Raw genomic sequence first — 20,282 nt, 5'->3', positions numbered from 1 at the left:
GATTTACTTGAAGACTGAAAGATTTATTTATTACTGAAAGTCATAAATAAAGATTTATTTATGACTGAAACTTTTTTAAGTTTTCATTTTGCATTATTACACTAAAATATTAGCTTTCATTGATTAACCTCCCTACCGGCCAATGTGGATGAAATAGTGACACCAAATTGCACTTCTTATCCATGTTATTCAATGGGTTTTAGAGCTTCGTATCCAGATTTATCTCGACATCTATAGACATCGTGGCCAGTTGGGGCGGTTAATGTTTTGATTTCTTTTGGTGCATATTGCATGTACTGATTATAGAATGTTTGCTTTATTTATTTATTTTTTTAAATTACATGTAACTGTTAGTGCCAGGAGCAGGGCTGTACTTATGCACATGAAGCTCTAGCTGGGGACCTTGAAAAATCAGGGGAAATTTAAGGCCCCCCAAACAATGAGGAACTGGCCTTGAGCACTCTAGCACCTTAGCCCCACCCACCTAGGAAAAAGTGTAAGTATGGCCTGGCCAGGAGTGAAAATTAGTACTCTGTAGTATAAGCACTAATATGTATTCAATACTTTCATGGAGTTGCGAAATTCATCTGTGAAACACATCATGATACTGTTATATCTTTCTTTTTCTTCTTAATTGTTTTTAGTTATTTATCTTTATCAGTTGTTATTTTATGCTACTTATTATCAGTTATTTCGCCAGCCGGCAACGGAATTCTGATATACTATTCTAGATTATTAAGGAAAAGAATTGCAGGGATCAAGAAGTTTGCAGTCGTGGTCCCGTTTCTTATGTTACTAATGGATTTCCCTCTAATACACGGTTCGTGATTTTTCAAGTGGTAATTTAATCCACAGAAACGTGACAAACTCATTAGGTTTACACATAAGAAATATTTATTTTGACACAAACATAGAGATACATTTTAGTTAAACTTTCAATTCTAAAAGAGTCTGAGTTCCCTCCCTTTTCTTAAATTAACACATCAAAAAAAAAAAGTTCCATGCTATAATTTCTTATACTGACAAAATCTTACACTTCTTTATATACCTATTCTTAGACTCTGTTAATTTATACTAAATTACCCATTACTATCACACATATAAATTACATATATATACAGGCCAATTCTACAACTCTTGCATAGATTTCATGAGATAACATTTTTTCTTATATTCAAACTTTGTCCCCCCCCCCCAGAATTTTAGCTAGCATTCATATTAAATCTTAACATAATGACATTAATTTCCTTCTTTTGATACAAACAGTCCGAAGTCTCGATTTCCCATTTGGCTCAAGCCTAAGATGCCTCTTATTCCTTAGGTGTAGACAAAATGTCCAAGTGCAGACAGTCCTTTAAACACTACACGGAAATTGGCTGTTTTCTCAACGTTCAGTTTCTCCTTCCTCCACGGTTACTCTAACTTAATACAAAAGGGTTTCAGCTTACCGTTCTTGCTTTATCTGGTAGATTTAGGACCCTCTTATCTGGATTCTCGGATCTCCTCACCGTATCTTCTTTATTAGCGTCTCCATTATTCTTTTATTCTACTCAAAAAGGAGCACTCTTTCACTGACTTATACACTGGCGTTAATTCATCAGCGGCCCTTTCTTCTAGAACTCTGGATGCATTATAGCTGCAGCTTTGATCCACGTGGCACGTATAGCAAGGGGAAATTTTTTCGGCAAGCTTTCCACAGCTACTCAGCTCTCCGCTCAGGAAACCAGGAACCGACGAAGAAGAGATCGATTCACTGTTAACTGTTAACTTCTGTGGCTTGATGGATGTCAATCCCGTGGATTCTGATCCCGTCATCGGTATGAAAAAGACTTATTTTAAAGGTTAGCGAGCACTCGGCTCACCCTGATTAGGGCATTGCGGAAGCGCCTGAGCCGAAAGGTAGTGCAGCTTTCGGGCGCTTAGAAAACTCCTGAATGAGTTGCTCGGAATGAGAAGCTGCTTAGGTGAAAAAGTAGCGGTAGTGTTACGAAGCAATGTGGAAATATCTGGGATATCAGCATCGAGATGCAGGAGCATGTCATTGGGTGATCATGGAGAAGATGACTTAGCATTCCTGAGGAATTTCTTAGTGTCGGCTTGGCTGGGGTTCATCTTGCTAAAGGCTATTAGCATCTCCCCTAGAGAGGCAGCAAGAATCTGTGCAGAATTTTCATTGTGATCTGTCGAGGCTACGGGTAAAATCCGGGGAGAGACCGCAGAAGCGTATGTTTTATCGGCGGGAACACTCCGCACTGTGACTTCCGGCGAAGGTTTCGTGTCTTGAATCTCAGTGGGCGGAGCCAACGCCGCTCTAGTCTTCCGTTGGTTAGATGGGTGAATTGAGCAGCCTTTAAAATTTGCTGGATGGGGGCCGCCACAATTCGCACATTTAGCAGGTGTAGACGATGATTTTGTGCGAGGGATGGTTGTCACCACACTTTACACACTTGTAATCTGCTTTACATAACTTTTGTGCATGCCCAAATTTTTGGCAGCGGTGGCATTGACCGGCGGATGCCTTTCTTCTGAGTGGTTCGGTCTTGATGACTAAGTTGCAGACTATAGTAAGGTCGTAAATTGCTCTGTGGTCTTTACTGATCTCCACTAAGACCAGAGGCATGGGGCGCTTGTCTGCACGGTACATGCGCGAGATCTTAATTGGTTCAAGACCTTGTGATCTGAGGTCCGTAGCTATTTCATCAGTAGTTATGGTTTCTGCCAGACCTCTGATGACTACTTTAAGGTTTTTTTCGCTTTTTAGTTGGTAGGTGTGATATGGGACTTTCTGTTCATCCATAAGTCTGGTGAGCTGGCGGTAGTCCGTTTCTCCTTCGGGCTGTATGCGGACTCCATCGTCGGTGTTTTTAGCTGATGAGAACTTGATGTTATTGTTCTTCATCGTCTCAGCAAGTGACGACCAGTTTTCTTTAGCTCTCAAGATTACTGGCGGAATCCTCTCTTTGGGCTGTGTCAATGTCCCTGTTCTTTCATCAGCTAGCGCTGATGTATCCATTGGAGCTGTAGTTTCCGACGTCTGAGGTATTATTTCAGGATGTGTCGCAGGGGATTTTTTCTTTCTCTTCTTCCGTTTAACTTCCTGAAAGCTACTGGAGTTTGAAGGAGAGATGTCTTCAGTAGTTATTGCTGGCTCGCAGGCGTTTTCATGTGAAGGGTGAGGAAGTTTAGAGGGATGGGTATCCTCTGTCTCCGCTTCAAGGATCTGGTGTGCTCCGATTTTATCTGGCCATTTTTTGTGTAGCAAGTTGCCTAAATCCCTGAATAGCGTCAAAAGTTCCTGAAAATTGAGATCGTCGAAGGACTTATCCATGGCTAGGCTTATGAAAATAAGCTAGAACTAAAAGTAGAACTAAAAGTCTTACCTGCTCTGTTTATCGAGCACGAACCTACGGTACAGTAGTAAACTCCGATTGAACTGCTAATCTGCTGCGTGAAGGACACACTCTTCAAGATCATAATCAGATCTCACTTCTAAAACCTTGAACTCAGATCGCAATTAATCAAATCAATCTAATCATCGAGATCGATTCAAATCCCCGCCGAAACCTATATACCACAAAACAGCACCCTCACTTGGTGGTGTCGTCATGCATACGGCGGCAGCCGATTGGATACCGCGGTTCTGAACTGTCTTTGACATGGCCTAAAACTTGTATTAACTTATACACATTTTTTTTTTTTTTTGCAATTTTACATGATTTTCTATCTTAATTAATTTACAAACATTCTCTGTTCAGTTTATGAGCTTCTTTAACATTACTTTAAAATTTACAAAACTGAATATATACATGTTCTTAGGTCATTAATAGGCACATTTTCCATCTGGAGGCATAAGTATGTCCTTATCCATCCCTTCTGACGTTACCTTATGTTGGGTCGGAAAAAGGATGACTCATCAAAAGTGAATCAGCACTTTTTCCGACGCAACAATACAGTCTATCATAACATTCCTTTAACTCATTTAATATTCATTATTATTATTATTATTATTATTATTATTCCCGACACCTCCAAGGAGTCCGAAGACTCATCGCGGGAGGACACCTACAACTGTCTCAACCACTACACCGAACCACTACTACGAATCATCTCCATCAACGCCATCTACCTCCACCACTACCACAACTAGTATGTTTTGTCTGTAAATTGCGTGTGTTCTGAAGGGCCGATTTGTCTGTATGCGGGATGAAAAACCCGAGTTTCCGGGAGAAAAAACCCTGCTACCTCCGTATGAGATCGGCTAACTCACTTTCGATTCAAATCGACCAGATAAAGATTTCTCCCGTCGCGACGAGAATCGAACTTAGGCCTATTCCAATCGAAGGCCTATTCATTATATTTTATCTTTCTCCTTTTCCAAAAAAAAAAAAAAAAAAAAAAAAATTATTGTCCATCCTTGATCATTTGGCTATAATTCTCATATCTTTGATTTTCAGCTTGTGCAATTCCCACATGTTTCTATCTCCACCCCCCCCCCCCTTTCAGTTATATAATTTTTATCGTTATATGTTGTTTCTCACCTCTGGAATGTCGAGTATGAGGAAAGATTGAGAAGATGTAATTTGCAGAGTCTGGTGGACAGGAGGAAGAGGCGAGATATGATAGAGATCTACAAGTTGGTAAGGGGTTGTTATAGGATCAATGCAGGAGAAGTTCTACAGAAAATGGTGGGAGATCAGGGGTGAACCAGAGGTCATCCTTGGAAACTGTATAAAGAGGGTGTGAGTAGGGGAGTGAGAGGCAGGTTTTTTTCGTGCAGAGTTAGTGTGGTGTCTGCAAGGAATTTGAATGTGTTCAAGGCACGGTATGATGAGCTGTGTATGTGATAAAAGGACCTCCCAGATGAGTCTTTGACTCCATGAGGTCTTGGGGTAATAATAATAATATGTCTGATGCAGTTCCAAAAGAAGACAACCTTGAACATTCCACCGTGGTATGTCAAAAATTGTTCCTTCCATATTTTTCATTTATCTATGTCTTTAAAATATCATTAATGTCTTAAAAAAAAAAAAAAAACGATGTAATACAAGGGTACTCCTTTAAAAAATAGGCAAAATAGCCATAAATATTAATATAAATGAAATACTTTTATCAGGGTTTTGAGCTAAACTGAACTCACATGGAGGTCGGGTTGTTATTAGGTTGACGTGGAGGAGATTTTTCATAGAATGGGAGGGGGGGGGTAGAACAAGAGAACATAACTGGAAACTGTGAAGAGAGAACTATATAGAGGATGTGAAGAGAGGAGCAGGTTCTTTGCATGGAGAGTGGTTGGTGAGTGGAATGCATGGCCTGAGTGTGTTGTGAATGTAGACACATTGATTCAATGTGTTTACATTCACAGCATACAATGCTGATCCAACTACAATGTGTCTACATTGAATGTAGACACATTGAATCAGCTTAAAGTACAGTTCGATCAGCATTGTGTGCAGTAGTGTGTGTATACCTCCCATGATGAGTCTCTGACTCCATGGAGGTCAGATGATGATAATATCTTCTGTCGGCTAAGTTATCACTTTAAAGTTGAAGAGTTTTTGGCATTGGTTAGCACGGCTCAACCAAAATTAAAGGCATTAATGGAACGTGGTGATTAGGATGATATATTCAGAGGAACAGAACAAAAAAGATGTACTGTCTTCAGATAGGACTCAAGGAACAGAAAAAGAGGAGGGTTTTTATTAATGATAGCAGGGGAATTAAAGCCAAAAAAGAGTAGAAATACATGAGGAGGGCAGGAATTCAGGGGGCACTTAATTTGACGCTATCTGGTGTGAAATATAGGCCACAGGACTAAATATGTAATTCACTGCTTAAAATCCAGGGTGTATATGAAAGAATGTAGATAACATGCACTCGCAGATTAGTAAGATGAGTACAGGTCAGGTAATTATTATGGGGACATAGATGGAAAGAAGGAATGGTCACAGACTGGGAAGAAAATGGAATTTTTACAACTGCTGAGAGATAATTATTTGAGGTAACATGTAATGGAGGGAATATGAATTTCAAGAGTACTGTATCTAATCACTGAATTACAGAACATAACACTAAACAATCTATGCTGCCTGTACTTGGAGAAAGTGATCATGTAGTCGAAACCAGAGAGATTCCCAGGCATGCAGAATTATCTGTTAAGAAGGGATATATGAGGGTGGTCTGAAAAGTTCTTGGCCTCGACCATAGATGGCAACACTATCGGCAAGATTTTTTTTTTCTAAGTTGGTACATCTGTCATAAGCATCCATGTGAAATTGCAAGTCATTCTATCAAGTAGTTTGTTTTATACAGCTGTCTGAAGCAAAAGTGTTGGTCTGTATCTTGAAATGGATAAAACTGGATAAAAATGGTGAGTTTTGATATCACCTCATTATTCACTAATGTACCATTGACTGAAACACTATTATTATTATTATTATTATTATTATTATTATTCCGGGAAACTCCAAGGAGTCGACAGACTCATCGAGGGAGGCCCTAACATGTCAAGAACAACTATTCAACATTCACACAGTATCTATCATACCTTGCCTTGAACTCATTCACGGTCGTAGCACCCACAACAGACTCTGGAAGCTTATTCCACTCATTTACCACTCTCCAAGTAAAGAACCTAGCTCTAACACCCTTGTCAACCACGCTCTTGCCCAGCTTCCATGCATGGCCCCTAGTCCTCCCACCACCAGTCATATTTTCAAAAATATCTTCTGGATCAATCTTATAAAAACCCTTCAGTAATTTGAATGTCTCAATCATAATCATCCCTCCTTCGCCTATCGTCCAATTTCTGCAACCCACAAATCTTCAACCTATTCTCATAAGGTTCATTTCACAGACCTGCTATCATCTTGGTCACTCGTCTCTGGACCCTCTCCACTTCCTCCCCATCATGAAGAAACCCTGGTGCCCATAGCTGGGCACAGAAGTCCAGATGGGGTCTTATCAAAGCTCGATACAGAGGAAGAACAACTTGTTCGTCTCTGCATGTTAAAGTATTTTTCAGAAGCCAAGTGATTTGGTGAGCTGTTTTAGTTACTTTTGCAATGTGCCCCCTAAACTTCAACTCCCTATCCACCAACACTCCCCAATCCCTGGCCTCATCAATCTCCTGGAGTATGGTTCCACTAATGCGATATACTGCTGCTATTCTTTTCATCCCAAAGTGCATAACCTTACACTTTGCCACATTAAATTGACATCCATTTTTCCTAGCCAAGTCCTCCAAACTATCCAAATCATCCTGTAAAATTTTGACATCCTGTGCACTCACAATTGCTCTACCCAACTTTGCATCATCAGCAAACAAGTGAATACTTCCTCTCAGATCCTTTCCAATATCATTGATGAACAAATTGAAAAGCAGTGGTCCAAGAACAGAGCCCTGTGGCACTCCACTAGTCACAAGACATCTTTTAGACTCCACTCCTGAATAAACCACTCTTTGATATCTCTCCTTCAACCACCCTCCTATCCATCTCACCAACCCTATATCTATACCCATCTGCTCCAGTTTACTGATTAGGGTTCCATGTGGTATCCTGTCAAAGGCCTTGGCAAGGTCCAGTAGTATCACTGTAAACCCATTACCCCTATCCAGTTCAGCCATCACTGTGTTATAAAACGTGAGAAAGTTACTGAGGCATGATCTACCCTTCACAAAACCATGTTGTCCCCCATACGATATCCCATTTTCATCTATCCAATCCTGTATTCTTTTCTTGACTAATTTCTCTAAGACCTTGACAATGATTCCTGATATGCTAATCGGTCGGTAATTTACAACAGCAGTCTTGGAACCACCTTTATGCAGTGGAACTATTTTCCCCTCTTTCCACCCACTCGGGACTAACCCAGACCCGAGACTCAAATTAAACAAAATGGTCAAGGGTACTGACAATTCTTTAGCTGCTTCTCGTACAACACGAGCTGGTATACCATCCAATCCCACAGATGTATTGACATTGAGGTTATGCAATAGACTACTCACCTCCACTTCATTGACCACAATTCCCGTATAATCTACTGGTTTATTCGTTTCTGCAATGTCACCACCTGGATGATATACTTTTGCAAAGTGCTCACTCAGTAACTCAACTATCTCAACTGATTCAGTTACCTCCCTACCATCGGCATTCTTTAAAATCAATCTGCCATGTACATTTTTCCTTTTACTTGCTACATATCTAAAAAACTGTTTAGGATTCTCTTTAGCCTGCATGGCCAATGTTCTTTCGTAATCCTTTTTTGCTTTTCTTACCACACTCGTCACCCTTCTGGCCTGCGCTTTATACCGTTCATGTGCCTGCCGGTCACCCTTCTCCTTAAATTCCCTCCATAGTTGTTTCTTTTTTTGCAGCTCAAGCTTAATGGTGTTATTCATCCATTTAACCCCTACTTGATTTATTATTCGGACTCTAGGTATACAGTCAGCCATTGCTTCATGCAAGCACTTCTTAACTACCTCCCATGCGCTATCAACTTCTAGTCCTTGCAGTTGTACATGCCATGGCACTGAACCAATCAAACTCCTAAGCTTGTCATACTTTCCAGCCCGATAATTCCACATGTACCCTGTCTTAATTGAAAATTCTACACCTTTAGCCACCTCCCAAGTTAAGACCCTATGATCACTCTCACCGATTGGTGGCAATGTGGTCATATTTGTTACAGCCAAATCCTCAGATGTAATTACTAGGTCAAGCACTCTCTGACCCCTAGTATTTTCCATTACATGCTGTCGCAGATAGTTATCCCTTAATAACCGCATAAAATCCAGTTCCTTCCTCCCGTGTGTCCTCTCCTCACTCTAATCAATGCGACCATAGTTGAAATCTCCCATAATAATCACCCTCCTTCCACCCATTTCTTCTATTTGCTTGTGCATACTGTCACCACCATCTTTTCCACACCTGGTCTATAGCAGCACCCAATTGTATATTTAGTTCTGCTAGCCACAATCTCACACCAAATGGCCTCAAATGTGCTCTTTTCTCTATCCTGCAATTCAACTTCTATTCTCCTTGGCTGGAGCTCATCAGCTATCATCAACAATACTCCTCCCCCCATTTTATTCTCTCTGTCATTCCTGAACACACTATACCCATCACATTCAATCCCACTAGTTATATCATCTACAGTCAGCCATGTTTCACGAATACCTATAACCTGTGGTCTGGAAGTGCCAACCATGGCCAAAAACTCTTCCTTCTTGTTCCTAATACTCCTAGTATTAGTGTACATGAATTTAAGACCCCCCATTAGCCCCAACCCTACCTTGATGCCTTATATTAACTATCCCACTCAGATTTGTTGTCCTTATTTGCTCTGGCATATTATATTCATTCTTACATTCAACTGCCTCCATAAGAACTGTATATCTACTCCCCCCCCCCTTAACAAATCTAGTTTCCCTGAATTTGCACATCCACTACATTCAGCAACACTTTCTCAAGTCTTCTTACACCGTAACCATTCAAATGCAAGCCATCCATCTTATATAGATCCTTTCGCCCATCAAACTCACTCCACACATCCACAAATTCCACACTTAACCTACTAAATTCACAATTTCCCCCTGATATATTTCAGCTATTTAAATACATCTGTCATAAGCATCCATATGAAATTGCAAGTCATTCTATCAAGTAGTTTGTTTTATACAGCTGTCTGAAGCAAAAGTGTTGTCTGTATCTTGAAATGGATAAAACTGGATAAAAATGGTGAGTTTTGATATCACCTCATTATTCACTAATGTACCATTGACTGAAACACTTAACCTACTAAATTCACAATTTCCCCCTGATATATTTCAGCTATTTAAATTCACATTACAGGCAGGTTATTTTACATGGAAAGGGAAAATATACAAACAATTAGATGGGACAGCTATGGGATCCCCCATAGCCAACTTCTACATAGAATATCCGGAAAAGCTAGCTATCAACACAGCCACTCTCAAACCTAGTCTCTGGCTACGCTATGTTGATGATGTGTGTGCTATTTGGCCACATGGCAATTAAATTGAATACATTTTTAGTGCATCTAAATAGCCAAGCACCCAATGGCTATAATCCCCATAAGATAGATAAAATACTACATGCTACCCATTCGTGTGTAGAGGCTTAAGTGCTGTGAGGACATCATGTTGGAGGCTTAATTGATTTTTTACAACACTCAAAAAGAATTAAAATAGAATTTAATACTTCCTATATTTCGTCCTAGTCACTAGGACATCTATGGGGATTACAAAAACAATTAATGTAACATGCACACACAAATCTTACAATACTAAGCCCAACCACATGGGTGACACTAAAGTCCTATCTAGGTGCAGTACCCTCTAAGGGCAGTAGTAGGTGGCCTGGAATGTAAGGTGGGACCTCTGGTGATGAGTGTTTCCCAAATCTTCAGAAGCTTAATGCAACCGTATTTATTAAGATTTGGTTGGTTTCTGAGAGATGCTGCTGCTTCTAAGAAAAGTCTCTCTTTCTTGAATTTGCTGTGGTGGAGCATGGTGGTTTTCTTCCATGATACTCTGTGGGTGGTGTCCAAAACATGGTCAACCAAGCCTGAATGGCCATAGTTGTGTTTACAAATGTAAGTCTTGTGTTCCTCCAGGCGGATGGATGCTGATCTGCCTGTCTGTCCAAAGTATGCCAGCTTACAGGAACAGGGTACTTTGTAAACTCCAGGCAACGAGAGAGGAGGGAGCTGATCTTTCGTAGAACGGATAAGGGTAGCAAGTTTGCGGTAGGGCTTATATGCTGTGTGTAGGTTGTACTTTTTTAGTATCTTGGCTATTTTTTCAGATGTGCCACGGATGTAGGGTATGGTGATGGCATTTTTAAAATCTTGTTGACGAGAAGAACGGGAAATGGGGGAGGAACTGATTATTTTTTTTATACTGTGTTCGCTGTAGCCATTGGAGAGGAAAGTGTTGTGTGTGTGGTTAAGCTCAGTAGTAAGGGCGGTTCCACTGGAACAAAGATTATGGGCTCTCTTAGTAAGAGTTTTGATGATGCCATATTGTTGTGAGGGGTGGTGGTGGGAGAGTTTGTGAATGTTTGCTGCCTGGAGTTTATACCCTGTTACTGTAAGCTGGCGTACTTTGGACAGACAGGCAGATCAACATCCATCTGCCTGGAGGAACACAAGTCTTACATCTGTAAACACAACTATGGCCATTCAGGCTTGGCTGACCATGTTTTGGACACCACCCACAGAATATCATGGAAGAAAACCACCATGCTCCACCACAGCAAATTCAAGAAAGAGAGACTTTTCTTAGAAGCAGCAGCAGCAGCAGCAGCTCTCAGAAACCAACCAAATCTTAATAAATACGGTTGCATTAAGCTTCCGAAGATTTGGGAAACACTCATCACAAGAGGTCCCACCTTACATTCCAGGCCACCTACTACCACCCTAAGAGGGCGCTCCACCTAGATAGGACTTTAGTGTCACCCACGTGGTTGGGCTTAGTGTTGTAAGATTTGTGTGTGCATGTTACATTAATTGTTTTTGTAATCCCCGTAGATGTCCTAGTGACTAGGACGAAATATAGGAAGTATTAAATTCTATTTTAATTCTTTTTGAGTGTTGTAAAAAATCCATTAATCCTCCAACATGATAAATGCTACCCAGAATTCCCCCCACATCTACCACAGAAGATTACAACAAAACTATCACCATCACCAGGGGCACGCCAAGAGTATTTGCTGCCCGGGTGCAAATTTTAATTGGCTGCCCCTAATACTTCATTGTATAATCTAAATTAGATATTAGCTACATAAATTGCCGCCATATCAATGTGGCTGCCCGGGTGCAGTGCACCCCTTGCACCATCGGGTTGGTACGGCCCTGACCATCACATATGTTAAAGGCACATCTGAAAAGATATCTAAGGTGCTTAACAAATGCCAACTGCACACCGTATTTAAACCTTTATGTGAAATTGGCAATTCTCATCCGTTCACCTAAGGACAGATTCACTCTTTTATCACATCCGGGATTCTATGAAGTGCCCTGTTCATGTCGTCGAGCTTACTATGGACAGACAGGAAGAATTGTGAACATCTGCCTCAGTGAACAAAAAATATATCCAGCACTTTTGCTATGGCAAGTCGTGTCTGGCAGACCATGCTTTGGATACCCCCTGCACACTGGATCAATTGGAAAGAAACAAAAAGTACTGCACAGAAGCTTCTACAAGTCAGAGAGGTTATTCCTGGAATCAACAGAAGCCTTAAAACATACTCCAAACCTTAACAAGTATGGCTGTATAAATCTACCCAAGATTTGGGAGACAGTCATCCTAAGACAAAATTGTAAGGATTTGTAACAAACTTTGTTTGTGTCCTCTGAAGATGCTGGATATAATACCAGTGAAATATTAGCTTTTAAGTTAATAAATAGTTATTTTCTTATCAATGTGCATGCGCATCAATACTGTTTAAATCCAATTCATCGTGTGTGATGAACACATAATCCTATCCACGCGGTTAAAATTGAGTATCGTGCAGTTATAAAATTCTTTGTAAAAGAAGGTTTACCACCAGAAGAAATTCATTTGAAGTTTATAAAAGTTTACGGGAACACCTTTCGTTTTCCCCAATTAAGAAATGGGCTGCTGAGTTTAAACATGGCCATACCAGCCTTGAAGATGATCAATGTGAAGGACGTCCAAAAAGTGTAAAAACACCAGAAATCATTGATCAAGTGCACGATATGATATTCGATGACCACCGAGTCAAAGTGCATGAAATTGCTGAGACTATAGACATTTCAACAAAATGTGTAGGATATATTTTGCATGAAGAATTTCATATGAGAAAGCTTTGCTTTTTCTTGGAATGAAATCTTGCAGTGTTTTAACAAGAATAAAACTGATTTTGTGCATCAATTTATTATTATGGATGAGACTTGGATTCACCAACCAGAATCCAAACAGCAGTCGAAACAGTGGACAGAATCCAGTTGTTCAGCTCCAAAGAACACAAAATCGTTTCCGTCAGTAGGAATGGTTATGGCATCAGTGTTTAGGGATACTAAAGGCATTTTGTTTATTAATTATCTTGAAAAGGGTAAAACAATAAACGGGGAGTATTATTCTGATCTTTTAACCAGACTAGACAAAAAATTTCATGAGAAAACACCCTGTTTGCAGAAGAAAAAAATCATCTTTCATCAGGACAATGCACCTGCCCACAAAAGTGTTTTTGCACTATTAATTATTGGAATAATCACCATATTCCCCAGATTTGGCTCCCTCTGACTTCTATCTCTTCCCAAAACTCAAACTCTTCCTTGCTGTTCAGCGTTTCTCTTCTAATCAAGAGGTGATTGCAGCTGTGCGAGAAGTATTTTGCAAATCTTACTGAGAACCACTACAGGGATGGGGTTGGATATTAAATTGGTGCATTGAATTGGAGACTGGCTATCTGATAGGTATCAACAAGTTGTGTATGGGGGAGCAATATCCAGGAAAAGGAAAGTCACTAGTGGTGTGCCTCAGGGGGAGAGTCTGTTTTAGGGCCATTAGTGTTTAACTTATATATTAATGATATTGGTGAAGATTTGGATGGAGATATTCAGATGATGCAAAGGTGGAACAAACCATGAAGAGTAGAGGGGATGTTGTGGCCTTACAAGAAGACTTGAATAAATTGAGTGATTGGACATGGGAATGGGGATGTGAGTTCAATGTTGCAAAATGTAAGGTTTTAAAATTTGGAAAACAAAGATTATTATTATTATTATTATTACGGGTATCTCCATGGAGTCAGTAGACTCATCGCGGGAGACCCAAACTAGCAAAACAATATCTGTCATATCTCTTCTTGAATTAATTTACAGATGAAGAGCTCACAACAAAGTCAGGCAATGAATTCCACTCATTCACCACCCTCCAGGCAAAAAACCTTGTTCTGACACCTTTGTTAACCACACTCTTCTTTAATTTCCAGAGATGACCTCTTGTTCTTCCATCACTATCACACAGCTGAAACATTTCCCCTGCATCAATCCTATAAAAACCTTTTAGTAATTTGAATGTTTCTATCATATCCCCTCTTCTTCGCCTATCAACCAATCTCTGCAATCCACAAGCTCTCAATCTATCAACGTAGGGAGCATTTTTTTATATCACTCACCAACTTGGTCACTCTTCTCTGAACCCTCTCCACAGCCTCCTCATCTCCAAGGAATCCAGGTGACCAGACCTGAGCACAGATGAGATGCAGAATTTATGCTTGGTGAGGATATATTGTTGGAGGTGGAAGAAATAAGAGATCTGAGGGTGATAGTGGATAAGGATCTCAAATTTACGTGACACATAGCCAAAATTGTGAAGACAGCACAAAGGCTTCTGGGAATGATGCGGAGGACACTGACTTGTAGACGTAGGGAGATTCTTGTTCCATTGTTTTCTTGTTCCATTAGGCCACACATGGACTATTGTGCTCAGATTTGATCACCTGGTTTTCAGAAGGACAAAGAGATGTTGGAAAGGGTCCAGAGGCTACTGACTAAGGTGGTTTCTAACCACTGGAATGCCGTGTATGAGGAAAGATTAAGAAGATGTAATTTGCAGATTCTGGTGGACAGGAGGAAGAGGGGAGATATGATAGAGACCGAGTTGGTAAGGGGTTGTTATAGGATCAATTCTACAGAAAATAGTGGGAGATCAAGGGAGAACCAAAGGTTATACCTGGAAGTTGCATAAGGAGGGTGTGAGTAAGAGAGTGAGAAGCAGGTTTTTTTTTTCATGCAGAGTTGTGAATTATTGAATGCTTTCCCTAGAGTGTGGTGTCTGCAGAGAATTTGAGTGTGCTTAAAGCATGGTATGATGAGCCGTGTGTGTGTATGATAAAAGAACCTCCCAGATGAGTCTTTGACTCCATGGTGTCTTGGATAATATAATAATGGCACTGGAATAAATGTATTAGTCTTAAGGGACATTATGTTGAGAAATGTTTGAAATTATAAATTCGTTTTTTCATTGTTAGGCTGAGAACTTTTCAGACCACACTTGTATGTTCAGTTACAAAGTAGGTGATTGTGACAAGCTGAGGAAATGGCTTTGAGCGGAGCAGTGGCATAAAAATTGGGAGGGAAGGGATATTGTTGGTTCATGGGAGGTGGTCAAAAAGTGTTTGAAGAAAGCAGTGTCTGAATTTATACTTGACTCAGTTGAATAAATCAGGTAGGAGTTAGGTGGATGAATAGTTTCATTAAGCAGGAGTTGCACACAAAGAATAAGTTGTGGAGGGATCATAAAGAAAAAGATAATCAGCATGCCCATGAGCAGTATATGGTGCAGGCATGAAGGGTGACTGGTATGGTAAGGAAGGCCAACGCTAATTATAAGAGACAGATGACTGACAAGGCCAAAAGTAACCCTAAGGGGTTCTTTAACCATGTAGCAAGTAAAAGGAGAAATGACTATCAAAGGATCATTTTAAAAACTGCTGATGGTAGGGAGGTAACAGAACTAAACCAAATAGTTGAATTACTGATTGAACATTTTGCAGGGCCTTACCATCTAGGTAGTGACATCGACTGGAGAATTGATGTTGAAGAAATGAAGTTGTTTAAAAATATTACAGAGCATCAGTACGAACACAGCCATATCATAGATGGCATATAAGCCTGTGTATTAAGAGAATGTTCAAGTGAATTATTAGCTCCTCTGACCAAGCTGTTTATTTTAAGCCTGATTGGTGGGAAGGTGCCAGTGAAGTGGAAAGAGGACAAAATAATCTCATTGCATAAATGGTTGTCGGTATTAGTGAAACATGGCTGACAGAAGATGATAAAGCTAGTGGGATTGAATGCGACGGGTATAGCGTGTTCAGGAGTGACAAGGTGAATAAAAAGGGGGCAGGAGTGTTATTGATGATAGCTGAAGAGCTTCAGCCAAGGAGTATAGAAGTTGAACTGCAGGATGGGGAAAAAAGCACATTTGAGGCTGTTTGGTGTGAGATAGAATCTAGCAGAACAAAATATACAATTGGGTGCTGCTATAGACCGGGTGATGGAGTGGATGGTGGGGATAGTATGCATAAGCAAATAGAAGAAATGAGTGGAAGGAGGGTAATTATTATGGGTGATTTCAATTATGGTAACATTGACTGGAAAGAGGACAGGGCACATGGGAGGAAGGAATTGAATTTTATGCGGTTATTAAGGGACAACTATCTACGGCAACATGTATTGGAAAATACCAGGGGGCAGAGAGTGCTGGACCTAGTAATTGCAACCGAGAATGTGGCTGTAACGAACATGACCATGTTGCCACCAATTATTGAGAGTGACCATAAGGTCATGACTTGGGAGGTGGCTAAAGGAGTCAAATTTACAATTAAGACAGGGTACATGTGGAATTACCGGGCTGGTAAGTATGACAAGCTTAGGCATGTGCTTGGCTCAATGCCATGGCATGTAAAACTGCAAGGGCTGGATGTTGATAGTGCATGGGAGGTGGTTAAGAACTGTTTGCAGGAGGCAATGGTTGACTGTATACCAAGAGTCCGAATAATAAATCAAGTAGGGGTTAAATGGATGAATAACACTATTAAGCTTGAGCTGCAAAAAAGAAACAATTGTGGAGGGAATTTAAGGAGAAGGGTGACATTAGGTGCAGGAACAGTATAAAGCTCAGGCCAGGATGGTAACAAGGGTGGTAAGAAAAGCAAAAGCAGATTACGAAAGGAAATTGGCCACGCAGGCTAAAGAGAATCCCAAACAGTTTTTTCAATATGTTGCAAGTAAAAGGAAACATGCTCATGGTAGAATGATCTTAAAAAATGCTGAGGGTAGGGAGGTAACCGAATCAGTCGATATTGTGGAATTACTGAGCGAGCACTTTGCAAAAGTATATCATCCAGGTGGTGACTTTGCAGGAATGAAAGAACCAACAGCTTATACTGGAATTGTGATGAATGAAGTAGAGGTAACTAGTCTATTACAGAACCTCAATGTCAATACATCTGTGGGATTGGATGGTATACCAGCTCGTGTTGTACGTGAAGCAGCCAAAGAATTGTCAGTGCCCTTGACCATTTTGTTTAATTTGAGCCTCAGGACTGGGTCAGTCTCAAGGGGGTGGAAAGAGGGGAAAATAGTTCCTCTGCACAAAGGTGGTTCTAAGACTGCTGTTGTAAATTACCGACCGATTAGCATATCAGGAATCATTGTCAAGGTCTTAGAGAAAATAGTCAAGAGGAAAATACAAGATTGGATAGAAGAAAATGGGATACTGTATCGGGGACAGCATGGTTTTGTGAAGGGTAGGTCATGCCTCAGTAACTTGCTCATGTATTATAATACAGTGACGGCTGAACTGGATAAGGGTAATGGGTTTACAGTGATTCTACTGGACCTTGCTAAGGCCTTTGACAGGATACTACATGGAATTCTAATCAGTAAATTGCAGCATATAGGAATGGACATAGGGTTGGTGAGATGGATAGGAGGGTGGTTGACGGAGAGATATCAGAGAGTGGTTTACTCAGGAGTAGAGTCCACAAGACGGCCTGTGACTAGTGGTGTGCCACAAGGATCTGTTCTTGGACCACTGCTGTTTAATTTGTTCATAAATGATATAGGAAAGGATCTGAGAGGAACAGTTCATTTGTTTGCGGATGATGCGAAGTTGGGAAGGGCAATAGTGAATGCAGATGACGTCAAAATTTTGCAGGATGATTTGGATAGATTGGAGATCTGGGCTAAGGAGAATGGATGTCAATTTAATGTGGCAAAATGTAAGGTTATGCATTTTGGGGTGAAAAGATTGGCAGCAGTTTACTGCATTGGTGGAACTGAGCTCCAGGAAATTGATGAGGCACGAGATTTAGAAGTGTTGGTGGATAAGGAATTGAAATTTAGGGGATACATTGCAAAAGTGGCCAGATCAGCTCATCAAATCACTTGGTTGCTGAAGAATACGTTGACAAGCAGGTTATTGTTCCTCTGTATCGAGCCTTGATAAGACCCCATCTCGACTACTGTGCTCAGATTTGGTCACCTAGGTTTCTTCTTCTTGATGGGGAGGAGGTGGAGAGGATCCAGAGGCGAGTGACCAAGATGATAGCAGGTCTGTGGAATGAACCGTATGAGAACAGGTTGAGGATTTGTGGGTTGCAAAAATTGGTCGATAGGCGGAGGAGGGGAGATATGATTGAGACATTCAAATTACTGAAGGGTTTCTATAAAATTAATTCAGAAGATATTTTTGAGAACAGGGCTGGTTGTGGGTGACTAGGGGACATCCATGGAAACTGGGCAAAAGTGTGGTTAGTAAAAGTGTTAGAGCTGGGTTCTTTACTTTTAGAGTAGTGAATGAGGGAATGCGCTCCCTGAGTCTGTGGTGGATGCTGTGACAGTGAATGAGTTTAAGGCGAGGTATGATAGATACTGTATGAATGTTGAATAGTTGTGATGAATATGATTTGGGGCCTCCCTCGATGAGTCTAATGACTCCCTGGAGTTGACTGTAGTAATAATAATAGTAATAAAGGAGGCTCCAAGACAGAAGTAACAAATTATAGGACAATCAGGAGTGATGGTTAAGGTATTAGAATAATTGGTAAAAGTCATAATTCAGGACTGGATGGATAGGAATATGATATTCTATAAGGGATAACATGGATTTGTGAAGGGTAGGTCTTGCCTTAGTAATTTTCTTACTATTTATAATCATGTGACAATTCAGTTTGAGAAGAGAAACCACTACTCAGTGATATTGCTAGACTTTGCATAAACATATGACAAGATAGGATTTGACATGGGAAATGATTTGACAGGAAATATTGAGTTGTTTGCTGATGATACTGAACTGGGAGGGAGTATTGGTAAATGAAGGTGACGGAGTGATCCTGCAGTATCACTTCATCTGTAAGTATGAACAAAGGTAAGGGCTGCCAGTTTAATGTTCTAGTGTAAGGTAATATAGTTTGCAAAGAGATCAGAAACTGTGAAATATATTGATGGAACTGAACTGCAGCAAACTGTGATAAAGACACGGACTTTTGTGTGATTGTGTACAGGGAGTTGAAGTTTACAGGGCATATTGCAAAGGTAACTAAAACAGAACATCACATTACATGGCTGTTGAAGAATACACTAAGAATCAGAGATAGAGAGGTTATTGTTCCCCTATATAATGGCTTAACCCGGCATTAGTAAGGTGGGGTGTCACAAACCCCAAAGATTTTATTTGACTGTAACTTTTTAACAACACGTGGCAGTGAGTCTTGCCTCAGTATAGCTTCCCCTCCCGTAACCTGCTACTCGACGACAGGCTGTTGCGTGCAAGCAAGTTTAGTGTGGGACCCCACCTTACCACTTTTGTTACATTTTCCCACCTTACTAACACCAGGTTAATAATACCACATTTTGGCTACTACTTCACCCAGAATCTGGAATGCCAGATTCTGTGGTGAAGAAGTTGAGAGGATCTAAAGGCAAGTGACAATGGTTGTGGCAGGTCTGTGGAATGCTCTCTATGAGAATAGATTAATGATCTGTAGGCTTTAAAGATTAGCAGATAGAAAGAAAAAAAAAGAGTAGATGTGATGGAAGCATTTAAGTTATTAAAAGAGGTTTTATAGAATTGACAATGAAGACTTTTTCCAATACATGGCAAGAAGCGAATGAACAAGAGCTCACTAGAGGAAGTTGTGTAAGTGTATGGTTGGCAACAGTGTTTGGACTAGATTTTTTGATTGGAAAGGATGGAATGGGTTGCCAGAGGTGATTGTAGGTGCTTCATAAGTGAATGAGTTTAAACAGAGCTATGATAGGTACTGTGCGAATGATGTTTAGCGTGTGAATAAATGGAACTCACACGAGTATTCTGACTCCTAGAAGATACCGGTATAATAATAAAAAGCATTGATTTACTAAGTGATCATTTTGCAATACTGGATCATCCAAGTAAAGACTTTGCAGTTGATGTTTGATGTTGCAGGGGCTGATGTGAGAATTATTGTACACAAACTGATGGTGCTCAAAAATCTGCAACTCTCAGAGAGTTAGTCACCAAAAAAAAAAAAAAAGAATATAAGAAACACAGGCACTGCCCTTTGGACAGAGGACCTTGGGATAATGTATACTCACCAGAAAAATATCCACCCAATCAGTGGGTGTTTATTGATTTTATCAACAAACATCACACTTCCTGCTACCTCAAACTCATAGCCACCTGCTCTGATCAGCAGCTCAAAACATGCATACACCAGTCCTAATCCATCTCAAAAAAAAAGGAA

Source organism: Typopeltis vanoorti, chromosome 4 (genome assembly GCF_054136105.1).
Source record: "Typopeltis vanoorti isolate ZY-2024b chromosome 4, IOZ_Tvanoo_1.0, whole genome shotgun sequence".
In the NCBI taxonomy this organism is placed as follows: Eukaryota; Metazoa; Arthropoda; class Arachnida; order Uropygi; family Thelyphonidae; genus Typopeltis; species Typopeltis vanoorti.
This window is presented reverse-complemented; position numbering follows the sequence as displayed.